General features: G+C 43.8%; 1 long non-coding RNA gene across 1 annotated transcript in view; it reads right to left on the bottom strand.

Moving 5' to 3' along the window:
- Positions 1 to 25,170, bottom strand: part of LOC307181132 — a 226,395-nt gene that overhangs the window by 9,582 nt on the left and 191,643 nt on the right. The window contains exon 2 of the long non-coding RNA XR_013825936.1: positions 14,109 to 14,194. This is a non-coding gene — a long non-coding RNA (uncharacterized lncRNA). The remainder of the gene's footprint in view (positions 1 to 14,108; positions 14,195 to 25,170) is intronic.

Genomic DNA, 25,170 nt, shown 5'->3' with positions numbered 1-25,170 from the left:
AAAGAAACATCATAAGATATCAGTAATACACGGAATGTAAACTTGGCTACACAGGAACTGAATTACAGAACAGAACAGGGTCTCAAATTTAGAAAACCAACTTATGCTTGCTTAAGGGGAAAGGTGAGTTGGGGTGCTGCATAAAACCAGAGATTGAAATGAGCACAGATAAAGTTCCTTAAGCCAAATATGGAATAGACAAGAGCTACTCCTTGCTCAACGAAATGGACTCAACACCCCATATTAAACGCCTAAGAATGTACCTGACTAGTAAGTATCTTAAAACCTATGGATTGCTATGTGTCCAAAAGAGAATCAAGCATGTGTACAGGGGCATAAACGCAGCAGTGATGAGACTGCAGAGGTTCGGTGAGCAAATAAAGACCCTTTGAAGTCATATTGCATGGTACCCATTACACGGGTCTCAACTCTCCATGTTTAAGGTATTCTTCCTTCAGCTAAAACATGCATGTGGAACCCAGAGTATGATCAACCGTGTGAACGGGAGATGTGTTCAAATATGTCTCAGTTTTCCTCCCCTGGTACTCGGGTGCAACATTCCAGACGCTTTACTAACACTCTCCCCACTTGGAGAGTCAGTCCCTTTAACCTCCTGTTTGGCCCAGTTTGCAATTTCTGCGGAAGATGAACAGGAATAGGGAGAAACAATGAGAGACTAGCTGGAGGTGTCTGGACGGGCAAATTTAACTCTCATTTCCCACCAGGAAGAGGAATTAACCAAAGGCTCAGCGTGCCGTGCCGGAACCAGATTAGGGCCTGAAGCCATCCTGCGGTGTTGCGGCCAGGTCACAAGAAAGCGAGTTGAAGAAAGGAGCTCAGGGGCACTGTAATTCACAAACCTGCAGAGTTATAAATGACAGCTATCGTCCAAAAATATACTGAAGTAAGGCTGCCAAGAGGACTTGAAAGTGGGGCAGAATTGCAGGAAACCGATTTCAGGAGGTAGACTGGAATTGCATTGAAAGCATAGGAAAAGAGGCAGAACGTCCACAATGATGCACTTGGCCAAAAAGGGCATATGCGTTTTTTCCTGAATATATTCAGGAAAAAACGCATACGCCCTTTTTGGCCAACCAAGCAAACTTGCAATGGAAATCTGCACTACAATGAAGTCTCACTTCCCCCCGGTCAAAAGGGCCATCTGAAAAAAGTGTAAAATCCAGAAAGGCAGGACAGGCCATGGAGAACTGGGAGCCTTGTTATGCTGATGGGCGGGATGTAAATTGCCAACACACACTCAGAAGAAGTGTATGGTGTTTCCTGAAACATCTAAAAAACAAAGCAACAGAGCCTAGGGCACTTCCACTTATGGTCCTATAGCTTAGGGAAATTAAAATCAAAAAGACACAGCCACCCCAAATTTGGGACGCCTCTGTTTACAAGAACCTCATTTACCGTACAAGTTCAATATCACAGAAAGTGAAAAATGGATAAAGAACTTGTGGTACTTACGTACAATGCAGTATCACTCAGCAATGAAATCTATGTCATCAGGCCCGTAGCAGCATAATGAGTGGATTCAGGTACTATGATTCTAACTGAACAAAGTCACACAGAAAAAGAAACATCATAAGATATCACTAATACACGGAATGTGAACTTGGCTACACAGGAACTGAATTCCAAAACAGAACAGGGTCTCAAATTTAGAAATCCAACTTATGATTGCTTAAGGGGAAAGCTGAGTTGGGGTGCTGCATAAAACCAGAGATTGAAATGAGCACAGATAAAGTTCCTTAAGCCAAATATGGAATAGACAAGAGCTACTCCTTGCTCAACGAAATGGACTCAACACCACATATTAAATGCCTAAGAATGTACCTGACTAGTAAGTATCTTAAAACCTATGGATTGCTATGTCTCCAAAAGAGAATCAAGCATGTGTACGGGGGCATAAATGCAGCAGTGATAGGATTGGAGAGGTTCGGTGAGCAAATGAAGACCCTTTGAAGTCATATTGCATGGTACCCATTACACGGGTCTCAACTCTCCAGGTTTAAGGTATTCTTCCTTCAGCTAAAACATGCATGTGGAACCTAGAGTATGATCAACCATGTGATCGGGAGACGTGTTCAAATATGTCTCAGTTTTCATACCCTGGTACTCGGGTGCAACATTCCAGACGCTTTACTAACACTCTCCCGACATGGAGAGTCAGTCCCTTTAACCTCCTGTTTGGCCCAGTTTGCAATTTCTGCGGAAGATGAACAGGAATAGCGAGAACCAATGAGAGACTAGCTGGAGGTGTCTGGATGGGCAAATTTAACTCTCATTTCGCACCAGGAAGAGGAATTAACCAAAGGCTCAGCGTGCCGTGCCGGAACCAGATTAGGGCCTGAAGTCATCCTGCGGTGTTGCGGCCAGGTCAAAAGAAAGCGAGTTGAAGAAAGGAGGTCTGGGGCACTGTAATTCACAAACCTGCAGAGTTATAAATGACAGCTATCGTCCAAGAATATACTGAAGTAAGGCTGCCAAGAGGACTTGAAAGCGGGGCAGAATTGCAGGAATCCAATTTCAGGAGGTAGACTGGAATTCCATTGAAAGCATAGGAAAAGAGGCAGAACGTCCACAATGATGCACTTGGCCAAAAAGGGCGTATGCGTTTCTTCCTGAATATATTCAGGAAAAAACGCATACGCCCTTTTTGGCCAACCAAGCAAACTTGCAAAGGAAATCTGCACTACAATGAAGTCTCACTTCCCCCCGGTCAAAAGGGCCATCTGAAAAAAGTGTAAAATCCAGAAAGGCAGGACAGGCCATGGAGAACTGGGAGCCTTGTTATGCTGATGGGCGGGATGTAAATTGCCAACAGACACTCGGGAGAAGTGTATGGTGTTTCCTGAAACATCGAAAAAACAAAGCAACAGAGCCTAGGGCACTTCCACTTATGGTCCTATAGCTTAGGGAAATTAAAATCAAAAAGACACAGCCACCCCAAAGTTTGGGACGCCTCTGTTTACAAGAACCTCGTTTACCGTACAAGTTCAATATCACAGAAAGTGAAAAATGGATAAAGAACTTGTGGTACTTACGTACAATGCAGTATCACTCAGCAATGAAATCTATGTCATCAGGCCCGTAGCAGCATAATGAGTGGATTCAGGTACGATGATTCTAACTGAAATAAGTCACACAGAAAATGAAACATCATAAGATATCACTAATACACGGAATGTAAACTTGGCTACACAGGAACTGAATTCCAAAACAGAACAGGGTGTCAAATTTAGAAAACCAACTTATGCTTGCTTTAGGGGAAAGGTGAGTTGGGGTGCTGCATAAAACCAGAGATTGAAATGAGCACAGATAAAGTTCCTTAAGCCAAATATGGAATAGACAAGAGCTACTCCTTGCACAACGAAATGGACTCAACACCGCATATTAAACGCCTAAGAATGTACCTGACTAGTAAGTATCTTAAAACCTATGGATTGCTATGTGTCCAAAAGAGAATCAAGCATGTGTACAGGGGCATAAACGCAGCAGTGATAAGACTGCAGAGGTTCGGTGAGCAAATAAAGACCCTTTGAAGTCATATTGCATGGTACCCATTACACGGGTCTCAACTCTCCATGTTTAAGGTATTCTTCCTTCAGCTAAAACATGCATGTGGAACCCAGAGTATGATCAACCGTGTGAACGGGAGATGTGTTCAAATATGTCTCAGTTTTCCTCCCCTGGTACTCGGGTGCAACATTCCAGACGCTTTACTAACACTCTCCCCACTTGGAGAGTCAACGCCTTTAACCTCCTGTTTGGCCCAGTTTGCAATTTCTGCGGAAGATGAACAGGAATAGGGAGAAACAATGAGAGACTAGCTGGAGGTGTCTGGACGGGCAAATTTAACTCTCATTTCCCACCAGGAAGAGGAATTAACCAAAGGCTCAGCGTGCCGTGCCGGAACCAGATTAGTGCCTGAAGCCATCCTGCGGTGTTGCGGCCAGGTCACAAGAAAGCGAGTTGAAGAAAGGAGCTCAGGGGCACTGTAATTCACAAACCTGCAGAGTTATAAATGACAGCTATCGTCCAAAAATATACTGAAGTAAGGCTGCCAAGAGGACTTGAAAGTGGGGCAGAATTGCAGGAAACCGATTTCAGGAGGTAGACTGGAATTGCATTGAAAGCATAGGAAAAGAGGCAGAACGTCCACAATGATGCACTTGGCCAAAAAGGGCGTATGCGTTTTTTCCTGAATATATTCAGGAAAAAACGCATACGCCCTTTTTGGCCAACCAAGCAAACTTGCAATGGAAATCTGCACTACAATGAAGTCTCACTTCCCCCCGGTCAAAAGGGCCATCTGAAAAAAGTGTAAAATCCAGAAAGGCAGGACAGGCCATGGAGAACTGGGAGCCTTGTTATGCTGATGGGCGGGATGTAAATTGCCAACACACACTCAGAAGAAGTGTATGGTGTTTCCTGAAACATCTAAAAAACAAAGCAACAGAGCCTAGGGCACTTCCACTTATGGTCCTATAGCTTAGGGAAATTAAAATCAAAAAGACACAGCCACCCCAAATTTGGGACGCCTCTGTTTACAAGAACCTCATTTACCGTACAAGTTCAATATCACAGAAAGTGAAAAATGGATAAAGAACTTGTGGTACTTACGTACAATGCAGTATCACTCAGCAATGAAATCTATGTCATCAGGCCCGTAGCAGCATAATGAGTGGATTCAGGTACTATGATTCTAACTGAACAAAGTCACACAGAAAAAGAAACATCATAAGATATCACTAATACACGGAATGTGAACTTGGCTACACAGGAACTGAATTCCAAAACAGAACAGGGTCTCAAATTTAGAAATCCAACTTATGATTGCTTAAGGGGAAAGCTGAGTTGGGGTGCTGCATAAAACCAGAGATTGAAATGAGCACAGATAAAGTTCCTTAAGCCAAATATGGAATAGACAAGAGCTACTCCTTGCTCAACGAAATGGACTCAACACCACATATTAAATGCCTAAGAATGTACCTGACTAGTAAGTATCTTAAAACCTATGGATTGCTATGTCTCCAAAAGAGAATCAAGCATGTGTACGGGGGCATAAATGCAGCAGTGATAGGATTGGAGAGGTTCGGTGAGCAAATGAAGACCCTTTGAAGTCATATTGCATGGTACCCATTACACGGGTCTCAACTCTCCAGGTTTAAGGTATTCTTCCTTCAGCTAAAACATGCATGTGGAACCTAGAGTATGATCAACCATGTGATCGGGAGACGTGTTCAAATATGTCTCAGTTTTCATACCCTGGTACTCGGGTGCAACATTCCAGACGCTTTACTAACACTCTCCCCACTTGGAGAGTCAGTCCCTTTAACCTCCTGTTTGGCCCAGTTTGCAATTTCTGCGGAAGATGAACAGGAATAGCGAGAACCAATGAGAGACTAGCTGGAGGTGTCTGGATGGGCAAATTTAACTCTCATTTCGCACCAGGAAGAGGAATTAACCAAAGGCTCAGCGTGCCGTGCCGGAACCAGATTAGGGCCTGAAGCCATCCTGCGGTGTTGCGGCCAGGTCAAAAGAAAGCGAGTTGAAGAAAGGAGGTCTGGGGCACTGTAATTCACAAACCTGCAGAGTTATAAATGACAGCTATCGTCCAAGAATATACTGAAGTAAGGCTGCCAAGAGGACTTGAAAGCGGGGCAGAATTGCAGGAAACCGATTTCAGGAGGTAGACTGGAATTCCATTGAAAGCATAGGAAAAGAGGCAGAACGTCCACAATGATGCACTTGGCCAAAAAGGGCGTATGCGTTTCTTCCTGAATATATTCAGGAAAAAACGCATACGCCCTTTTTGGCCAACCAAGCAAACTTGGAAAGGAAATCTGCACTACAATGAAGTCTCACTTCCCCCCGGTCAAAAGGGCCATCTGAAAAAAGTGTAAAATCCAGAAAGGCAGGACAGGCCATGGAGAACTGGGAGCCTTGTTATGCTGATGGGCGGGATGTAATTTGCCAAGAGACACTCGGGAGAAGTGTATGGTGTTTTCTGAAACATGTGAGAAACAAAGCAACAGAGCCTAGGGCACTTCCACTTATGGTCCTATAGCTTAGGGAAATTAAAATCAAAAAGACACAGCCACCCCAAAGTTTGGGACGCCTCTGTTTACTAGAACCTCGTTTACAGTACAAGTTCAACATCGCAGAAAGTGAAAAATGGATAAAGATTTTGTGGTATTTACTTACAAAGCAATATCACTCAGCAATGTAATCTTTGTCATCAGGCCCTTAGCAGCACAATGAGTGGATTCAGGTATGATGATTCTAACTGAAATAAGTCACACAGAAAAAGAAACATCATAAGATATCACTAATACACGGAATGTAAACTTGGCTACACAGGAACTGAATTACAGAACAGAACAGGGTCTCAAATTTAGAAAACCAACTTATGCTTGCTTAAGGGGAAAGGTGACTTGGGGTGCTGCATAAAACCAGAGATTGAAATGAGCACAGATAAAGTTCCTTAAGCCAAATATGGAATAGACAAGAGCTACTCCTTGCTCAACGAAATGGACTCAACACCCCATATTAAACGCCTAAGAATGTACCTGACTAGTAAGTATCTTAAAACTGATGGATTGCTATGTCTCCAAAAGAGAATCAAGCATGTGTACAGGGGCATAAATGCAGCAGTGATAGGATTGGAGAGGTTCGGTGAGCAAATGAAGACCCTTTGAAGTCATATTGCATGGTACCCATTACACGGGTCTCAACTCTCCAGTTTTAAGGTATTCTTCCTTCAGCTAAAACATGCATGTGGAACCCAGAGTATGATCAACCGTGTGATCGGGAGACGTGTTCAAATATGTCTCAGTTTTCCTCCCCTGGTACTCGGGTGCAACATTGCAGACGCTTTACTAACACTCTCCCCACCTGGAGGGTCAGCCCCTTTAACCTCCTGTTTTGCCCAGTTTGCAATTTCTGCGGAAGATGAACAGGAATAGCGAGAACCAATGAGAGACTAGCTAGAGGTGTCTTGACGGGCAAATTTAACTCTCATTTCTCACCAGGAAGAGGAAATAACCAAAGGCTCAACGTGCCGTGCCGGAACCAGATTAGGGCCTGAAGCCATGCTGCGGTGTTGCGGCCAGCTCAAAAGAAAGCAAGTTGAAGAAAGGAGCTCAGGGGCACTGTAATTCACAAACCTGCAGAGTTATAAATGACAGCTATCGTCCAAAAATATACTAAAGTAAGGATGCCAAGAGGACTTGAAAGCGGGGCAGAATTGCAGGAAACCGATTTCAGGAGGTAGACTGGAATTGCATTGAAAGCATAGGAAAAGAGACAGAACGTCCACATTGATGCACTTGGCCAAAAAGGGCGTATGCGTTTTTTCCTGAATATATTCAGGAAAAAACGCATACGCCCTTTTTGGCCAACCAAGCAAGCTTGCAAAGGAAATCTGCACTACAATGAAGTCTCACTTCCCCCCCGGTCAAAAGGGCCATCTGAAAAAAGTGTAAAATCCAGAAAGGCAGGACAGGCCATGGAGAACTGGGAGCCTTGTTATGCTGATGGGCGGGATGTAAATTGCCAACAGACACTCGGGAGAAGTGTATGGTGTTTCCTGAAACATCTAAAAAACAAAGCAACAGAGCCTAGGGCACTTGCACTTATGGTCCTATAGCTTAGGGAAATTAAAATCAAAAAGACACAGCCACCCCAAAGTTTGGGACGCCTCTGTTTACAAGAACCTCGTTTACCGTACAAGTTCAATATCACAGAAAGTGAAAAATGGATAAAGAACTTGTGGTACTTACGTACAATGCAGTATCACTCAGCAATGAAATCTATGTCATCAGGCCCGTAGCAGCATAATGAGTGGATTCAGGTACGATGATTCTAACTGAAATAAGTCACACAGAAAAAGAAACATCATAAGATATCACTAATACACGGAATGTAAACTTGGCTACACAGGAACTGAATTCCAAAACAGAACAGGGTCTCAAATTTAGAAAAGCAACTTATGCTTGCTTAAGGGTAAAGGTGAGTTGGGGTGCTGCATAAAACCAGAGATTGAAATGAGCACAGATAAAGTTCCTTAAGCCAAATATGGAATAGACAAGAGATACTCCTTGCTCAACGAAATGGACTCAACACCCCATATTAAACGCCTAAGAATGTACCTGACTAGTAAGTATCTTAAAACCTATGGATTGCTATGTCTCCAAAAGAGAATCAAGCATGTGTACACGGGCATAAACGTAGCAGTGATAGGATTGGAGAGGTTCGGTGAGCAAATGAAGACCCTTTGAAGTCATATTGCATGGTACCCATTACATGGGTCTCAACTCTCCAGGTTTAAGGTATTCTTCCTTCAGCTAAAACATGCATGTGGAACCCAGAGTATGATCAACCATGTGAACGGGAGACGTGTTCAAATATGTCTCAGTTTTTCTCCCCTGGTACTCGGGTGCAACATTCCAGACGCTTTACTAACACTCTCCCGACTTGGAGAGTCAGCGCCTTTAACCTCCTGTTTGGCCCAGTTTGCAATTTCTGCGGAAGATGAACAGGAATAGGGAGAACCAATAAGAGACTAGCTGGAGGTGTCTGGACGGGCAAATTTAACTCTCATTTCCCACCAGGAAGAGGAAATAACCAAAGGCTCAGCGTGCCGTGACGGAACCAGATTAGGGCCTGAAGCCATCCTGCGGTGTTGCGGCCAGCTCAAAAGAAAGCGATTTGAAGAAAGGAGCTCAGGGGCACTGTAATTCACAAACCTGCAGAGTTATAAATGACAGCTATCGTCCAAAAATAGACTGAAGTAAGGCTGCCAAGAGGACTTGAAAGCGGGGCAGAATTGCAGGAAACCGATTTCAGGAGGTAGACTGGAATTGCATTGAAAGCATAGGAAAAGAGGCAGAACGTCCACAATGATGCACTTGGCCAAAAAGGGCGTATGCGTTTTTTCCTGAATATATTCAGGAAAAAACGCATACGCCCTTTTTGGCCAACCAAGCAAGCATGCAAAGGAAATCTGCACTACAATGAATTCTCACTTACCCCTGGTGAAAAGGGCCATCTGAAAAAAGTGTAAAATCCAGAAAGGCAGGACAGGCCATGGAGAACTGGGAGCCTTGTTATGCTGATGGGCGGGATGTAAATTGCCAACAGACACTAGGGAGAGGTGTATGGTGTTTCCTGAAACATCTAAAAAACAAAGCAACAGAGCCTAGGGCACTTCCACTTATGGTCCTATAGCTTAGGGAAATTAAAATCAAAAAGACACAGCCACCCCAAAGTTTGGGACGCCTCTGTTTACAAGATCCTCGTTTACCGTACAAGTTCAATATCACAGAAAGTGAAAAATGGATAAAGAACTTGTGGTACTTACGTACAATGCAGTATCACTCAGCAATGAAATCTATGTCATCAGGCCCGTAGCAGCATAATGAGTGGATTCAGGTACGATGATTCTAACTGAAATAAGACACAGAAAAAGAAACATCATAAGATATCAGTAATACACGGAACGTAAACTTGGCTACACAGGAACTGAATTACAGAACAGAACAGGGTCTCAAATTTAGAAAACCAACTTATGCTTGCTTAAGGGTAAAGGTGAGTTGGAGTGCTGCATAAAACCAGAGATTGAAATGAGCACAGATAAAGTTCCTTAAGCCAAATATGGAATAGACAAGAGCTACTCCTTGCTCAATGAAATGGACTCAACACCGCATATTAAACGCCTAAGAATGTACCTGACTAGTAAGTATCTTAAAACCTATGGATTGCTATGTCTCCGAAAGAGAATCAAGCATGTGTACAGGGGCAAAAACGCAGCAGTGATAGGATTGGAGAGGTTCGGTGAGCAAATGAAGACCCTTTGAAGTCATATTGCATGGTACCCATTCCACGGGTTTCAAATACCCAGGTTTAAGGTATTCTTCCTTCAGCTAAAACATGCATGTGGAACCTAGAGTATGATCAACCATGTGATCGGGAGACGTGTTCAAATATGTCTCAGGTTTCGTACCCTTGTACTCGGGTTCAACATTCCAGACGCTTTACTAACACTCTCCCGACTTGGAGAGTCAGTCCCTTTAACCTCCTGTTTGGCCCAGTTTGCAATTTCTGCGGAAGATGAACAGGAATAGCGAGAACCAATGAGAGACTAGCTGGAGGTGTCTGGACGGGCAAATTTAACTCTCACTTCCCACCAGGAAGAGGAATTAACCAAAGGCTCAGCGTGCCGTTCCAGAAACAGATTAGGGCCTGAAGCCATCCTGCGGTGTTGCGGCCAGGTCACAAGAAAGCGAGTTGAAGAAAGGAGCTCAGGGACACTGTAATTCACAAACCTGCAGAGTTATAAATGACAGCTATCGTCCAAAAATAGACTGAAGTAAGGCTGCCAAGAGGACTTGAAAGCGGGGCAGAATTGCAGGAAACCGATTTCAGGAGGTAGACTGGAATTGCATTGAAAGCATAGGAAAAGAGGCAGAACGTCCACAATGATGCACTTGGCCAAAAAGGGCGTATGCGTTTTTTCCTGAATATATTCAGGAAAAAACGCATACGCCCTTTTTGGCCAACCAAGCAAACTTGCAAAGGAAATCTGCACTACAATGAAGTCTCACTTCCCCCCGGTCAAAAGGGCCATCTGAAAAAAGTGTAAAATCCAGAAAGGCAGGACAGGCCATGGAGAACTGGGAGCCTTGTTATGCTGATGGGCGGGATTGAAATCGCCAACAGACACTCGGGAGAAGTGTATGGTGTTTCCTGAAACATCTAAAAAACAAAGCAACAGAGCCTAGGGCACTTCCACTTATGGTCCTATAGCTTAGGGAATTTAAAATCAAAAAGACACAGCCACCCCAACGTTTGGAACGGCTCTGTTTACAAGAACCTCGTTTACAGTACAAGTTCAACATCGCAGAAAGTCAAAAATGGATAAAGAAGTTGTGGTATTTACTTACAAAGCAATATCACTCAGCAATGAAATCTATGTCATCAGGCCCTTAGCAGCACAATGAGTGGATTCAGGTATGATGATTCTAACTGAAATAAGTCACATAGAAAAAGAAACATCATAAGATATCAGTAATACACGGAATGTAAACTTGTCTACACAGGAACTGAATTACAGAACAGAACAGGGTCTCAAATTTAGAAAACCAACGTATGCTTGCTGAAGGGGAAAGGTGAGTTGCGGTGCTGCATAAAACCAGAGATCGAAATGAGCACAGATAAAGTTCTTTAAGCCAAATATGGAATAGACAAGAGCTACTCCTTGCTCAACGAAATGGACTCAAAACCGCATATTAAACGCCTAAGTATGTACCTGACTAGTAAGTATCTTAAAACCTATGGATTGCTATGTCTCTGAAAGAGAATCAAGCATGTGGACATGGGCATAAACGCAGCAGTGATAGGATTGGAGAGGTTCGGTGAGCAAATGAAGACCCTTTGAAGTCATATTGCATGGTACCCATTCCACGGGTTTCAACTACCCAGGTTTAAGGTATTCTTCCTTCAGCTAAAACATGCATGTGGAACCTAGAGTATGATCAACCATGTGATCGGGAGACGTGTTCAAATATGTCTCAGTTTTCGTACCCTGGTACTCGGGTGCAACATTCCAGATGCTTTACTAACACTCTCCCGACTTGGAGAGTCAGTCCCTTTAACCTCCTGTTTGGCCCATTTTGCAATTTCTGCGGAAGATGAACAGGAATAGCGAGATCCAATGAGAGACTAGCTGGAGGTGTTTGGACGGGCAAATTTAACTCTCATTTCCCACCAGGAAGAGGAATTAACCAAAGGCTCAGCGTGCCGTGCCGGAACCAGATTAGGGCCTGAAGCAATCCTGCGGTGTTGCGGCCAGCTCAAAAGAAAGCGAGTTGAAGAAAGGAGCTCGGGGCACTGTAATTCACAAACCTGCAGAGTTATAAATGACAGCTATCGTCCAAAAATATACTGAAGTAAGGCTGCCAAGAGGACTTGAAAGCGGGGCAGAATTGCAGGAAACCGATTTCAGGAGGTAGACTGGAATTGCATTGAAAGCATAGGAAAAGAGGCAGAACGTCCACAATGATGCACTTGGCCAAAAAGGGCGTATGCGTTTTTTCCTGAATATATTCAGGAAAAAACGCATACGCCCTTTTTGGCCAACCAAGCAAGCTTGCAAAGGAAATCTGCACTACAATGAAGTCTCACTTCCCCCCGGTCAAAAGGGCCATCTGAAAAAAGTGTAAAATCCAGAAAGGCAGGACAGGCCATGGAGAACTAGGAGCCTTGTTATGCTGATGGGCGGGATGTAAATTGCCAACAGACACTCGGGAGAAGTGTATGGTGTTTCCTGAAACATCGAAAAAACAAAGCAACAGAGCCTAGGGCACTTCCACTTATGGTCCTATAGCTTAGGGAAATTAAAATCAAAAAGACACAGCCACCCCAAAGTTTGGGACGCCTCTGTTTACAAGATCCTCGTTTACCGTACAAGTTCAATATCACAGAAAGTGAAAAATGGATAAAGAACTTGTGGTACTTACGTACAATGCAGTATCACTCAGCAATGAAATCTATGTCATCAGGCCCGTAGCAGCACAATGAGTGGATTCAGGTACGATGATTCTAACTGAAATAAGTCACACAGAAAAAGAAACATCATAAGATATCACTAATAAACGGAATGTAAACTTGGCTCCACAGGAACTGAATTCCAAAACAGAACAGGGTCTCAAATTTAGAAAACCAACTTATGCTTGCTTAAGGGGAAAGGTGAGTTGGGGTGCTGCATAAAACCAGAGATTGAAATGAGCACAGATAAAGTTCCTTAAGCCAAATATGGAATAGACAAGAGCTACTCCTTGCTCAATGAAATGGACTCAACACCGCATATTAAACGCCTAAGAATGTACCTGACTAGTAAGTATCTTAAAACCTATGGATTGCTATGTCTCCGAAAGAGAATCAAGCATGTGTACAGGGGCATAAACGCAGCAGTGATAGGATTGGAGAGGTTCGGTGAGCAAATGATGACCCTAGAAGTCATATTGCATGGAACCCATTTCACGGGTTTCAACTACCCAGGTTTAAGGTATTCTTCCTTCAGCCAAAACATGCATGTGGAACCTAGAGTATGATCAACCATGTGATCAGGAGATGTGTTCAAATATGTCTCAGTTTTCATACCCTGGTCTCGGGTGCAACATTCCAGATGCTTCACTAGCACTCTCCCGACTTGGAGAGTCATCGCCTTTAACCTCCTGTTTGGCCCAGTTTGCAATTTCTGCGGAAGATGAACAGGAATAGCGAGAACCAATGAGAGACTAGCTGGAGGTGTCTGGACGGGCAAATTTAACTCTCATTTCCCACCAGGAAGAGGAAATAACCAAAGGCTCAGCGTGCCGTGCCAGAACCACATTAGGGCCTGAAGCCATCCTGCGGTGTTGCGGCCAGCACAAAAGAAAGCGAGTTGAAGAAAGGAGCTCAGGGGCACTGTAATTCACAAACCTGCAGAGTTATAAATGACAGCTATCGTCCAAAAATATACTGAAGTAAGGCTGCCAAGAGGACTTGAAAGCGGGGCAGAATTGCAGGAAACCGATTTCAGGAGGTAGACTGCAATTGCATTGAAAGCATAGGAAAAGAGGCAGAACGTCCACAATGATGCACTTGGCCAAAAAGGGCGTATGCGTTTTTTCCTGAATATATTCAGGAAAAAACGCATACGCCCTTTTTGGCCAACCAAGCAAGCTTGCAAAGGAAATCTGCACTACAATGAAGTCTCACTTCCCCCCGGTCAAAAGGGCCATCTGAAAAAAGTGTAAAATCCAGAAAGGCAGGACAGACCATGGAGAACTGGGAGCCTTGTTATGCTGATGGGCGGGATGTACATTGCCAACAGACACTCGGGAGAAGTGTATGGTGTTTCCTGAAACATCAAAAAAACAAAGCAACAGAGCCTAGGGCAATTCCACTTATGGTCCTATAGCTTAGGGAAATTAAAATCAAAAAGACACAGCCACCCCAATGTTTGGAACGGCTCTGTTTACAAGAACCTCGTTTACAGTACGAGTTCAACATCGCAGAAAGTGAAAAATGGATAAAGAAGTTGTGGTATTTACTTAAAAAGCAATATCACTCAGCAATGAAATCTATGTCATCAGGCCATTAGCAGCACAATGAGTGGATTCAGGTACGATGATTCTAACTGAAATAAGTCACACAGAAAAAGAAACATCAAAAGATATCCGTAATACACGGAACGTAAACTTGGCTACACAGGAACTGAATTACAGAACAGAACAGGGTCTCAAATTTAGAAAACCAACTTATGATTGCTTAAGGGGAAAGGTGAGTTGGTGTGCTGCATAAAATCAGAGATTGAAATGAGCACAGATAAAGTTTCTTAAGCCAAATATGGAATAGACAAGAGCTACTCCTTGCTCAACGAAATGGACTCAGCACCCCATATTAAACACCAAAGAATGTACCTAACTAGTAAGTATCTTAAAACCTATGGATTGCTATGTCTCCAAAAGAGAATCAAGCGTGTGTACAGGGGCATAAACGCAGCAGTGATAGGATTGGAGAGGTTCGGTGAGCAAATGAAGACCCTTTGAAGTCATATTGCATGGTACCCATTACACGGGTCTCAACTCTCCAGGTTTAAGGTATTCTTCCTTCAGCTAAAACATGCATGTGTAACCCAGAGTATGATCAACCATGTGAACGGGAGACGTGTTCAACTATGTCTCAGTTTTCCTCCCCTGGTAGTCGGGTGCAACATTCCAGACGCTTTACTAACACTCTCCCCACTTGGAGAGTCAGCGCCTTTAACCTCCTGTTTGGCCCAGTTTGCAATTTCTGCGGAAGATGAACAGGAATAGGGAGAAACAATGAGAGACTAGCTGGAGGTGTCTGGACGGGCAAATTTAACTCTCATTTCCCACCAGGAAGAGGAAATAACCAAAGGCTCAGCGTGCCATGCCGGAACCAGATTAGGGCCTGAAGCCATCCTGCGGTGTTGCGGCCAGCTCAAAAGAAAGCGAGTTGAAGAAAGGAGCTCAGGGGCACTGTAATTCACAAACCTGCAGAGTTATAAATGACAGCTATCGTCCAAATATATACTGAAGTAAGGCTGCCAAGAGGACTTGAAAGCGGGGCAGAATTGCAGGAAACCGATTTCAGGAGGTAGACTGGAATTGCATTGAAAGCATAGGAAAAGAGGCAGAACGTCCACAATGATGCACTTGGCCAAAAAGGGCGTATGCGTTTTTTCCTGAATATATTCAGGAAAAAACGCATACGCCCTTTTTGGCCAACCAAGCAAGCTTGCAAAGGCTATCTGCACTACAATGAAGTCTCACTTCCCCCCGGTCAAAAGGGCCATCAGAAAAAAGTGTAAAATCCAGAAAGGCAGGACAGGCCATGGAGAACTGGGAGCCTTGTTATGCTGATGGGCGGGATGTACATTGCCAACAGACACTCGGGAGAAGTGTATGGTGTTTCCTGAAACATCTAAAAAACAAAGCAACAGAGCCTAGGTCACTTCCACTTATGGTCCTATAGATTAGGGAAATTAAAATCAAAAAGACACAGCCACCCCAAAGTTTGGAACGGCTCTGTTTACAAGAACCTCATTTACAGTACAAGTTCAACATCGCAGAAAGTCAAAAATGGATAAAGAAGTTGTGATATTTACTTACAAAGCAATATCACTCAGCAATGAAATCTATGTCATCAAGCCCTTAGCAGCACAATGAGTGCATTCAGGTATGATGATTCTAACTGAAATAAGTCACACAGAAAAAGAAACTTCATAAGATATCAGTAATACACGGAATGTAAACTTGGCTACACAGGAACTGAATTACAGAACAGAACAGGGTCTCAAATTTAGAAAACCAACTTATGCTTGCTGAAGGGGAAAGGTGAGTTGGGGTGCTGCATAAAACCAGAGATTGAAATGAGCACAGATAAAGTTCCTTAAGCCAAATATGGAATAGACAAGAGCTACTCCTTGCTCAACGAAATGGACTCAACACCGCATATTAAACGCCTAAGAATGTACCTGACTAGTAAGTATCTTAAAACCTATGGATTGCTATGTCTCCGAAAGAGAATCAAGCATGTGGACATGGGCATAAACGCAGCAGTGATAGGATTGGAGAGGTTCGGTGAGCAAATGAAGACCCTTTGAAGTCATATTGCATGGTACCCATTCCACGGGTTTCAACTACCCAGGTTTAAGGTATTCTTCCTTCAGCTAAAACATGCATGTGGAACCTAGAGTATGATCAACCATGTGATCGGGAGACGTGTTCAAATATGTCTCAGTTTTCGTACCCTGGTACTCGGGTGCAACATTCCAGATGCTTTACTAACACTCTCCCGACTTGGAGAGTCAGTCCCTTTAACCTCCTGTTTGGCCCAGTTTGCAATTTCTGCGGAAGATGAACAGGAATAGCGAGATCCAATGAGAGACTAGCTGGAGGTGTTTGGACGGGCAAATTTAACTCTCATTTCCCACCAGGAAGAGGAATTAACCAAAGGCTCAGCGTGCCGTGCCGGAACCAGATTAGGGTCTGAAGCCATCCTGCGGTGTTGCGGCCAGCTCAAAAGAAAGCGAGTTGAAGAAAGGAGCTCAGGGGCACTGTAATTCACAAACCTGCAGAGTTATAAATGACAGCTATCGTCCAAAAATATACTGAAGTAAGGCTGCCAAGAGGACTTGAAAGCGGGGCAGAATTGCAGGAAACCGATTTCAGGAGGTAGACTGGAATTGCATTGAAAGCATAGGAAAAGAGGCAGAACGTCCACAATGATGCACTTGGCCAAAAAGGGCGTATGCGTTTTTTCCTGAATATATTCAGGAAAAAACGCATACGCCCTTTTTGGCCAACCAAGCAAGTTTGCAAAGGAAATCTGCACTACAATGAAGTCTCACTTCCCCCCGGTCAAAAGGGCCATCTGAAAAAAGTGTAAAATCCAGAAAGGCAGGACAGGCCATGGAGAACTAGGAGCCTTGTTATGCTGATGGGCGGGATGTAAATTGCCAACAGACACTCGGGAGAAGTGTATGGTGTTTCCTGAAACATCGAAAAAACAAAGCAACAGAGCCTAGGGCACTTCCACTTATGGTCCTATAGCTTAGGGAAATTAAAATCAAAAAGACACAGCCACCCCAAAGTTTGGGACGCCTCTGTTTACAAGATCCTCGTTTACCGTACAAGTTCAATATCACAGAAAGTGAAAAATGGATAAAGAACTTGTGGTACTTACGTACAATGCAGTATCACTCAGCAATGAAATCTATGTCATCAGGCCCGTAGCAGCATAATGAGTGGATTCAGGTACGATGATTCTAACTGAAATAAGTCACACAGAAAAAGAAACATCATAAGATATCACTAATAAACGGAATGTAAACTTGGCTCCACAGGAACTGAATTCCAAAACAGAACAGGGTCTCAAATTTAGAAAACCAACTTATGCTTGCTGAAGGGGAAAGGTGAGTTGGGGTGCTGCATAAAACCAGAGATTTAAATGAGCACAGATAAAGTTCCTTAAGCCAAATATGGAATAGACAAGAGCTACTCCTTGCTCAATGAAATGGACTCAACACCGCATATTAAACGCCTAAGAATGTACCTGACTAGTAAGTATCTTAAAACCTATGGATTGCTATGTCTCCGAAAGAGAATCAAGCATGTGTACAGGGGCATAAACGCAGCAGTGATAGGATTGGAGAGGTTCGGTGAGCAAATGAAGACCCTTTGAAGTCATATTGCATGGTACCCGTTACACGGGTCTCAACTCTCCAGGTTTAAGGTATTCTTCCTTCAGCTAAAACATGCATGTGGAACCCAGAGTATGATCAACCCTGTGAACGGGAGACGTGTTCAACTATGTCTCAGTTTTCCTCCCCTGGTAGTCGGGTGCAACATTCCAGACGCTTTACTAACACTCTCCCCACTTGGAGAGTCAGCGCCTTTAACCTCCTGTTTGGCCCAGTTTGCAATTTCTGCGGAAGATGAACAGGAATAGGGAGAACCAATGAGAGACTAGCTGGAGGTGTCTGGACGGGCAAATTTAACTCTCATTTCCCACCAGGAAGAGGAAATAACCAAAGGCTCAGCGTGCCATGCCGGAACCAGATTAGGGCCTGAAGCCATCCTGCGGTGTTGCGGCCAGCTCAAAAGAAAGCGAGTTGAAGAAAGGAGCTCAGGGGCACTGTAATTCACAAACCTGCAGAGTTATAAATGACAGCTATCGTCCAAATATATACTGAAGTAAGGCTGCCAAGAGGACTTGAAAGCGGGGCAGAATTGCAGGAAACCGATTTCAGGAGGTAGACTGGAATTGCATTGAAAGCATAGGAAAAGAGGCAGAACGTCCACAATGATGCACTTGGCCAAAAAGGGCGTATGCGTTTTTTCCTGAATATATTCAGGAAAAAACGCATACGCCCTTTTTGGCCAACCAAGCAAGCTTGCAAAGGCTATCTGCACTACAATGAAGTCTCACTTCCCCCCGGTCAAAAGGGCCATCAGAAAAAAGTGTAAAATCCAGAAAGGCAGGACAGGCCATGGAGAACTGGGAGCCTTGTTATGCTGATGGGCGGGATGTACATTGCCAACAGACACTCGGGAGAAGTGTATGGTGTTTCCTGAAACATCTAAAAAACAAAGCAACAGAGCCTAGGTCACTTCCACTTATGGTCCTATAGATTAGGGAAATTAAAATCAAAAAGACACAGCCACCCCAAAGTTTGGAACGGCTCTGTTTACAAGAACCTCATTTACAGTACAAGTTCAACATCGCAGAAAGTCAAAAATGGATAAAGAAGTTGTGATATTTACTTACAAAGCAATATCACTCAGCAATGAAATCTATGTCATCAGGCCCTTAGCAGCACAATGAGTGCATTCAGGTATGATGATTCTAACTGAAATAAGTCACACAGAAAAAGAAACTTCATAAGATATCAGTAATACACGGAATGTAAACTTGGCTACACAGGAACTGAATTACAGAACAGAACAGGGTCTCAAATTTAGAAAACCAACTTATGCTTGCTGAAGGGGAAAGGTGAGTTGGGGTGCTGCATAAAACCAGAGATTGAAATGAGCACAGATAAAGTTCCTTAAGCCAAATATGGAATAGACAAGAGATACTCCTTGCTCAACGAAATGGACTCAACACCACATATTAAACGCCTAAGAATGTACCTGACTAGTAAGTATCTTAAAACCTATGGATTGCTATGTCTCCGAAAGAGAATCAAGCATGTGTACAGGGGCATAAACGCAGCAGTGATAGGATTGGAGAGGTTCGGTGAGCAAATGAAGACCCTTTGAAGTCATATTGCATGGTACCCGTTACACGTGTCTCAACTCTCCAGGTTTAAGGTAATCTTCCTTCAGCTAAAACATGCATGTGGAACCCAGAGTATGATCAACCGTGTGAACGGGAGACGTGTTCAAATATGTCTCAGTTTTCCTCCCCTGGTACTCGGGTGCAACATTGCAGACGCTTTACTAACACTCTCCCCACTTGGCGAGTCAGCGCCTTTAACCTCCTGTTTGGCCCAGTTTGCAATTTCTGCGGAAGATGAACAGGAATAGCGAGAACCAATGAGAGACTAGCTGGAGGTGTCTGGACGGGCAAATTTAACTCTCATTTCCCACCAGGAAGAGGAAATAACCAAAGGCTCAGCGTGCCGTGCCGGAACCAGATTAGGGCCTGAAGCCATCCTGCGGTGTTGCGGCCAGCTCGAAAGAAAGCGAGTTGAAGAATGGAGCTCAGGGGCACTGTAATTCACAAACCTGCAGAGTTATAAATGACAGCTATCGTCCAAATATATACTGAAGTAAGGCTGCCAAGAGGACTTGAAAGCGGGGCAGAATTGCAGGAAACCGATTTCAGGAGGTAGACTGGAATTGCATTGAAAGCATAGGAAAAGAGGCAGAACGTCCACAATGATGCACTTGGCCAAAAAGGGCGTATGCGTTTTTTCCTGAATATATTCAGGAAAAAACGCATACGCCCTTTTTGGCCAACCAAGCAAACTTGCAAAGGAAATCTGCACTACAATGAAGTCTCACTTCCCCCCGGTCAAAAGGGCCATCTGAAAAAAGTGTAAAATCCAGAAAGGCAGGACAGGCCATGGAGAACTGGGAGCCTTGTTATGCTAATGGGCAGGATGTAAATTGCCAACAGACACTCAGGAGAAGTGTATGGTGTTTCCTAAAACATCTAAAAAACAAAGCAACAGAGCCTAGGGCACTTCCACTTATGGTCCTATAGCTTAGAGAAATTAAAATCAAAAAGACACAGCCACCCCAAAGTTTGGGACGCCTCTGTTTACAAGAACCTCGTTTACCATACAAGTTCAATATCACAGAAAGTGAAAAATGGATAAAGAACTTGTGGTACTTACGTACAATGCAGTATCACTCAGCAATGAAATCTATGTCATCAGGCCCGTAGCAGCAGGATGAGTGGATTCAGGTACGATGATTCTAACTGAAATAAGTCACACAGAAAAAGAAACATCATAAGATATCACTAATACACGGAATGTAAACTTGGCTACACAGGAACTGAATTCCAAAACAGAACAGGGTCTCAAATTTAGAAAACCAACTTCTGCTTGCTTAAGGGGAAAGGTGAGTTGGTGTGCTGCATAAAACCAGAGATTGAAATGAGCACAGATAAAGTTTCTTAAGCCAAATATGGAATAGACCAGAGCTACTCCTTGCTCAACGAAATGGACTCAACACCCCATATTAAACACCTAAGAATGTACCTGACTAGTAAGTATCTTAAAACCTATGGATTGCTATGTCTCCAAAAGAGAATCAAGCGTGTGTACAGGGGCATAAACGCAGCAGTGATAGGATTGGAGAGGTTCGGTGAGCAAATGAAGACCCTTTGAAGTCATATTGCATGGTACCCATTACACGGGTCTCAACTCTCCAGGTTTAAGGTATTCTTCCTTCAGCTAAAACATGCATGTGTAACCCAGAGTATGATCAACCGTGTGAACGGGAGACGTGTTCAACTATGTCTCAGTTTTCCTCCCCTGGTAGTCGGGTGCAACATTCCAGACGCTTTACTAACACTCTCCCCACTTGGAGAGTCAGCGCCTTTAACCTCCTGTTTGGCCCAGTTTGCAATTTCTGCGGAAGATGAACAGGAATAGGGAGAACCAATGAGAGACTAGCTGGAGGTGTCTGGACGGGCAAATTTAACTCTCATTTCCCACCAGGAAGAGGAAATAACCAAAGGCTCAGCGTGCCGTGCCGGAACCAGATTAGGGCCTGAAGCCATCCTGCGGTGTTGCGGCCACCTCAAAAGAAAGCGAGTTGAAGAAAGGAGCTCAGGGGCACTGTAATTCACAAACCTGCAGAGTTATAAATGACAGCTATCGTCCAAATATATACTGAAGTAAGGCTGCCAAGAGGACTTGAAAGCGGGGCAGAATTGCAGGAAACCGATTTCAGGAGGTAGACTGGAATTGCATTGAAAGCATAGGAAAAGAGGCAGAACGTCCACAATGATGCACTTGGCCAAAAAGGGCATATGCGTTTTTTCCTGAATATATTCAGGAAAAAACGCATACGCCCTTTTTGGCCAACCAAGCAAGCTCGCAAAGGCTATCTGCACTACAATGAAGTCTCACTTCCCCCCGGTCAAAAGGGCCATCAGAAAAAAGTGTAAAATCCAGAAAGGCAGGACAGGCCATGGAGAACTGGGAGCCTTGTTATGCTGATGGGCGGGATGTACATTGCCAACAGACACTCAGGAGAAGTGTATGGTGTTTCCTGAAACATCTAAAAAACAAAGCAACAGAGCCTAGGTCACTTCCACTTATGGTCCTATAGATTAGGGAAATTAAAATCAAAAAGACACAGCCACCCCAAAGTTTGGAACGGCTCTGTTTACAAGAACCTCATTTACAGTACAAGTTCAACATCGCAGAAAGTCAAAAATGGATAAAGAAGTTGTGATATTTACTTACAAAGCAATATCACTCAGCAATGAAATCTATGTCATCAGGCCTTTAGCAGCACAATGAGTGGATTCAGGTACGATGATTCTAACTGAAATAAGTCACACAGAAAAAGAAACTTCATAAGATATCAGTAATACACGGAATGTAAACTTGGCTACACAGGAACTGAATTACAGAACAGAACAGGGTCTCAAATTTAGAAAACCAACTTATGCTTGCTGAAGGGGAAAGGTGAGTTGGGGTGCTGCATAAAACCAGAGATTGAAATGAGCACAGATAAAGTTCCTTAAGCCAAATATGGAATAGACAAGAGCTACTCCTTGCTCAACGAAATGGACTCAACACCACATATTAAACGCCTAAGAATGTACCTGACTAGTAAGTATCTTAAAACCTATGGATTGCTATGTCTCCGAAAGAGAATCAAGCATGTGTACAGGGGCATAAACGCAGCAGTGATAGGATTGGAGAGGTTCGGTGAGCAAATGAAGACCCTTTGAAGTCATATTGCATGGTACCCGTTACACGTGTCTCAACTCTCCAGGTTTAAGGTAATCTTCCTTCAGCTAAAACATGCATGTGGAACCCAGAGTATGATCAACCGTGTGAATGGGAGACGTGTTCAAATATGTCTCAGTTTTCCTCCCCTGGTACTCGGGTGCAACATTGCAGACGCTTTACTAACACTCTCCCCACTTGGAGAGTCAGCGCCTTTAACCTCCTGTTTGGCCCAGTTTGCAATTTCTGCGGAAGATGAACAGGAATAGCGAGAACCAATGAGAGACTAGCTGGAGGTGTCTGGACGGGCAAATTTAACTCTCATTTCCCACCAGGAAGAGGAAATAACCAAAGGCTCAGCGTGCCGTGCCGGAACCAGATTAGGGCCTGAAGCCATCCTGCGGTGTTGCGGCCAGCTCACAAGAAAGCGAGTTGAAGAAAGGAGCTCAGGGGCACTGTAATTCACAAACCTGCAGAGTTATAAATGACAGCTATCGTCCCAAAATATACTGAAGTAAGGCTGCCAAGAGGACTTGAAAGTGGGGCAGAATTGCAGGAAAGCGATTTCAGGAGGTAGACTGGAATTGCATTGAAAGCATAGGAAAAGAGGCAGAACGTCCACAATGATGCACTTGGCCTAAAAGAGCGTATGCGTTTTTTCCTGAATATATTCAGGAAAAAACGCATACGCCCTTTTTGGCCAACCAAGCAAACTTGCAAAGGAAATCTGCACTACAATGAACTCTCACTTACCCCTGGTCAAAAGGACCATCTGAAAAAAGTGTAAAATCCAGAAAGGCAGGACAGGCCATGGAGAACTGGGAGCCTTGTTATGCTGATGGGCGGGATGTAAATTGCCAACACACACTCGGGAGAAGTGTATGGTGTTTCCTGAAACATCTAAAAAACAAAGCAACAGAGCCTAGGGCACTTCCACTTATGGTCCTATAGCTTAGGGAAATTAAAATCAAAAAGACACAGCCACCCCAAAGTTTGGGATGCCTCTGTTTACAAGAACCTCGTTTACCGTACAAGTTCAATATCACAGAAAGTGAAAAATGGATAAAGAACTTGTGGTACTTACGTACAATGCAGTATCACTCAGCAATGAAATCTATGTCATCAGGCCCGTAGCAGCATAATGAGTGAATTCAGGTACGATGATTCTAACTGAAATAAGTCACACAGAAAAAGAAACATCATAAGATATCACTAATACACGGAATGTAAACTTGGCTACACAGGAACTGAATTCCAAAACAGAACAGGGTCTCAAATTTAGAAAACCAACTTATGCTTGCTTAAGGGGAAAGGTGAGTTGGGGTGCTGCATAAAACCAGAGATTGAAATGAGCACAGATAAAGTTCCTTAAGCCAAATATGGAATAGACAAGAGCTACTCCTTGCTCAACGAAATGGACTCAACACCCCATCTTAAACGCCTAAGAATGTACCTGACTAGTAAGTATCTTAAAACCTATGGATTTCTATGTCTCCAAAAGAGAATCAAGCGTGTGTACACGGGCATAAACGCAGCAGTGATAGGATTGGAGAGGTTCGGTGAGCAAATGAAGACCCTTTGAAGTCATATTGCATGGTACCCATTACACGGGTCTCAACTCTCCAGGTTTAAGGTATTCTTCCTTCAGCTAAAACATGCATGTGGAACCCAGAGTATGATCAACCATGTGAACGGGAGACGTGTTCAAATATGTCTCAGTTTTCCTCCCCTGGTACTCGGGTGCAACATTCCAGACGCTTTACTAACACTCTCCCCACTTGGAGAGTCAGCGCCTTTAACCTCCTGTTTGGCCCAGTTTGCAATTTCTGCGGAAGATGAACAGGAATAGGGAGAACCAATGAGAGACTAGCTAGAGGTGTCTGGACGGGCAAATTTAACTCTCATTTCCCACCAGGAAGAGGAAATAACCAAAGGCTCAGCGTGCCGTGCCGGAACCAGATTAGGGCCTGAAGCTATCCTGCGGTGTTGTGGCCAGCTCAAAAGAAAGCGAGTTGAAGAAAGGAGCTCAGGGGCACTGTAATTCACAAACCTGCAGAGTTATAAATGACAGCTATCGTCCAAAAATATACTGAAGTAAGGCTGCCAAGAGGACTTGAAAGCGGGGCAGAATTGCAGGAAAACGATTTCAGGAGGTAGACTGGAATTGCATTGAAAGCATAGGAAAAGAGGCAGAACGTCCACAATGATGCACTTGGCCAAAAAGGGCGTATGCGTTTTTTCCTGAATATATTCAGGAAAAAACGCATACGCCCTTTTTGGCCAACCAAGCAAGCATGCAAAGGAAATCTGCACTACAATGAAATCTCACTTACCCCTGGTGAAAAGGGCCATCTGAAAAAAGTGTAAAATCCAGAAAGGCAGGACAGGCCATGGAGAACTGGGAGCCTTGTTATGCTGATGGGCGGGATGTAAATTGCCAACAGACACTCGGGAGAAGTGTATGGTGTTTCCTGAAACATCTAAAAATCAAAGCAACAGAGCCTAGGGCACTTCCACTTATGGTCCTATAGCTTAGGGAAATTATAATCAAAAGACACAGCCACCCCAAAATTTGGGACGCCTCTGTTTACAAGAACCTCGTTTACAGTACAAGTTCAACATCGCAGAAAGTGAAAAATGGATAAAGAAGTTGTGGTATTTACTTA

The sequence above is a fragment of the Stenella coeruleoalba genome (genome assembly GCF_951394435.1).
Source record: "Stenella coeruleoalba genome assembly, contig: scaffold_143, whole genome shotgun sequence".
Classification (NCBI taxonomy): domain Eukaryota; kingdom Metazoa; phylum Chordata; class Mammalia; order Artiodactyla; family Delphinidae; genus Stenella; species Stenella coeruleoalba.
This window is presented reverse-complemented; position numbering and strand designations above follow the sequence as displayed.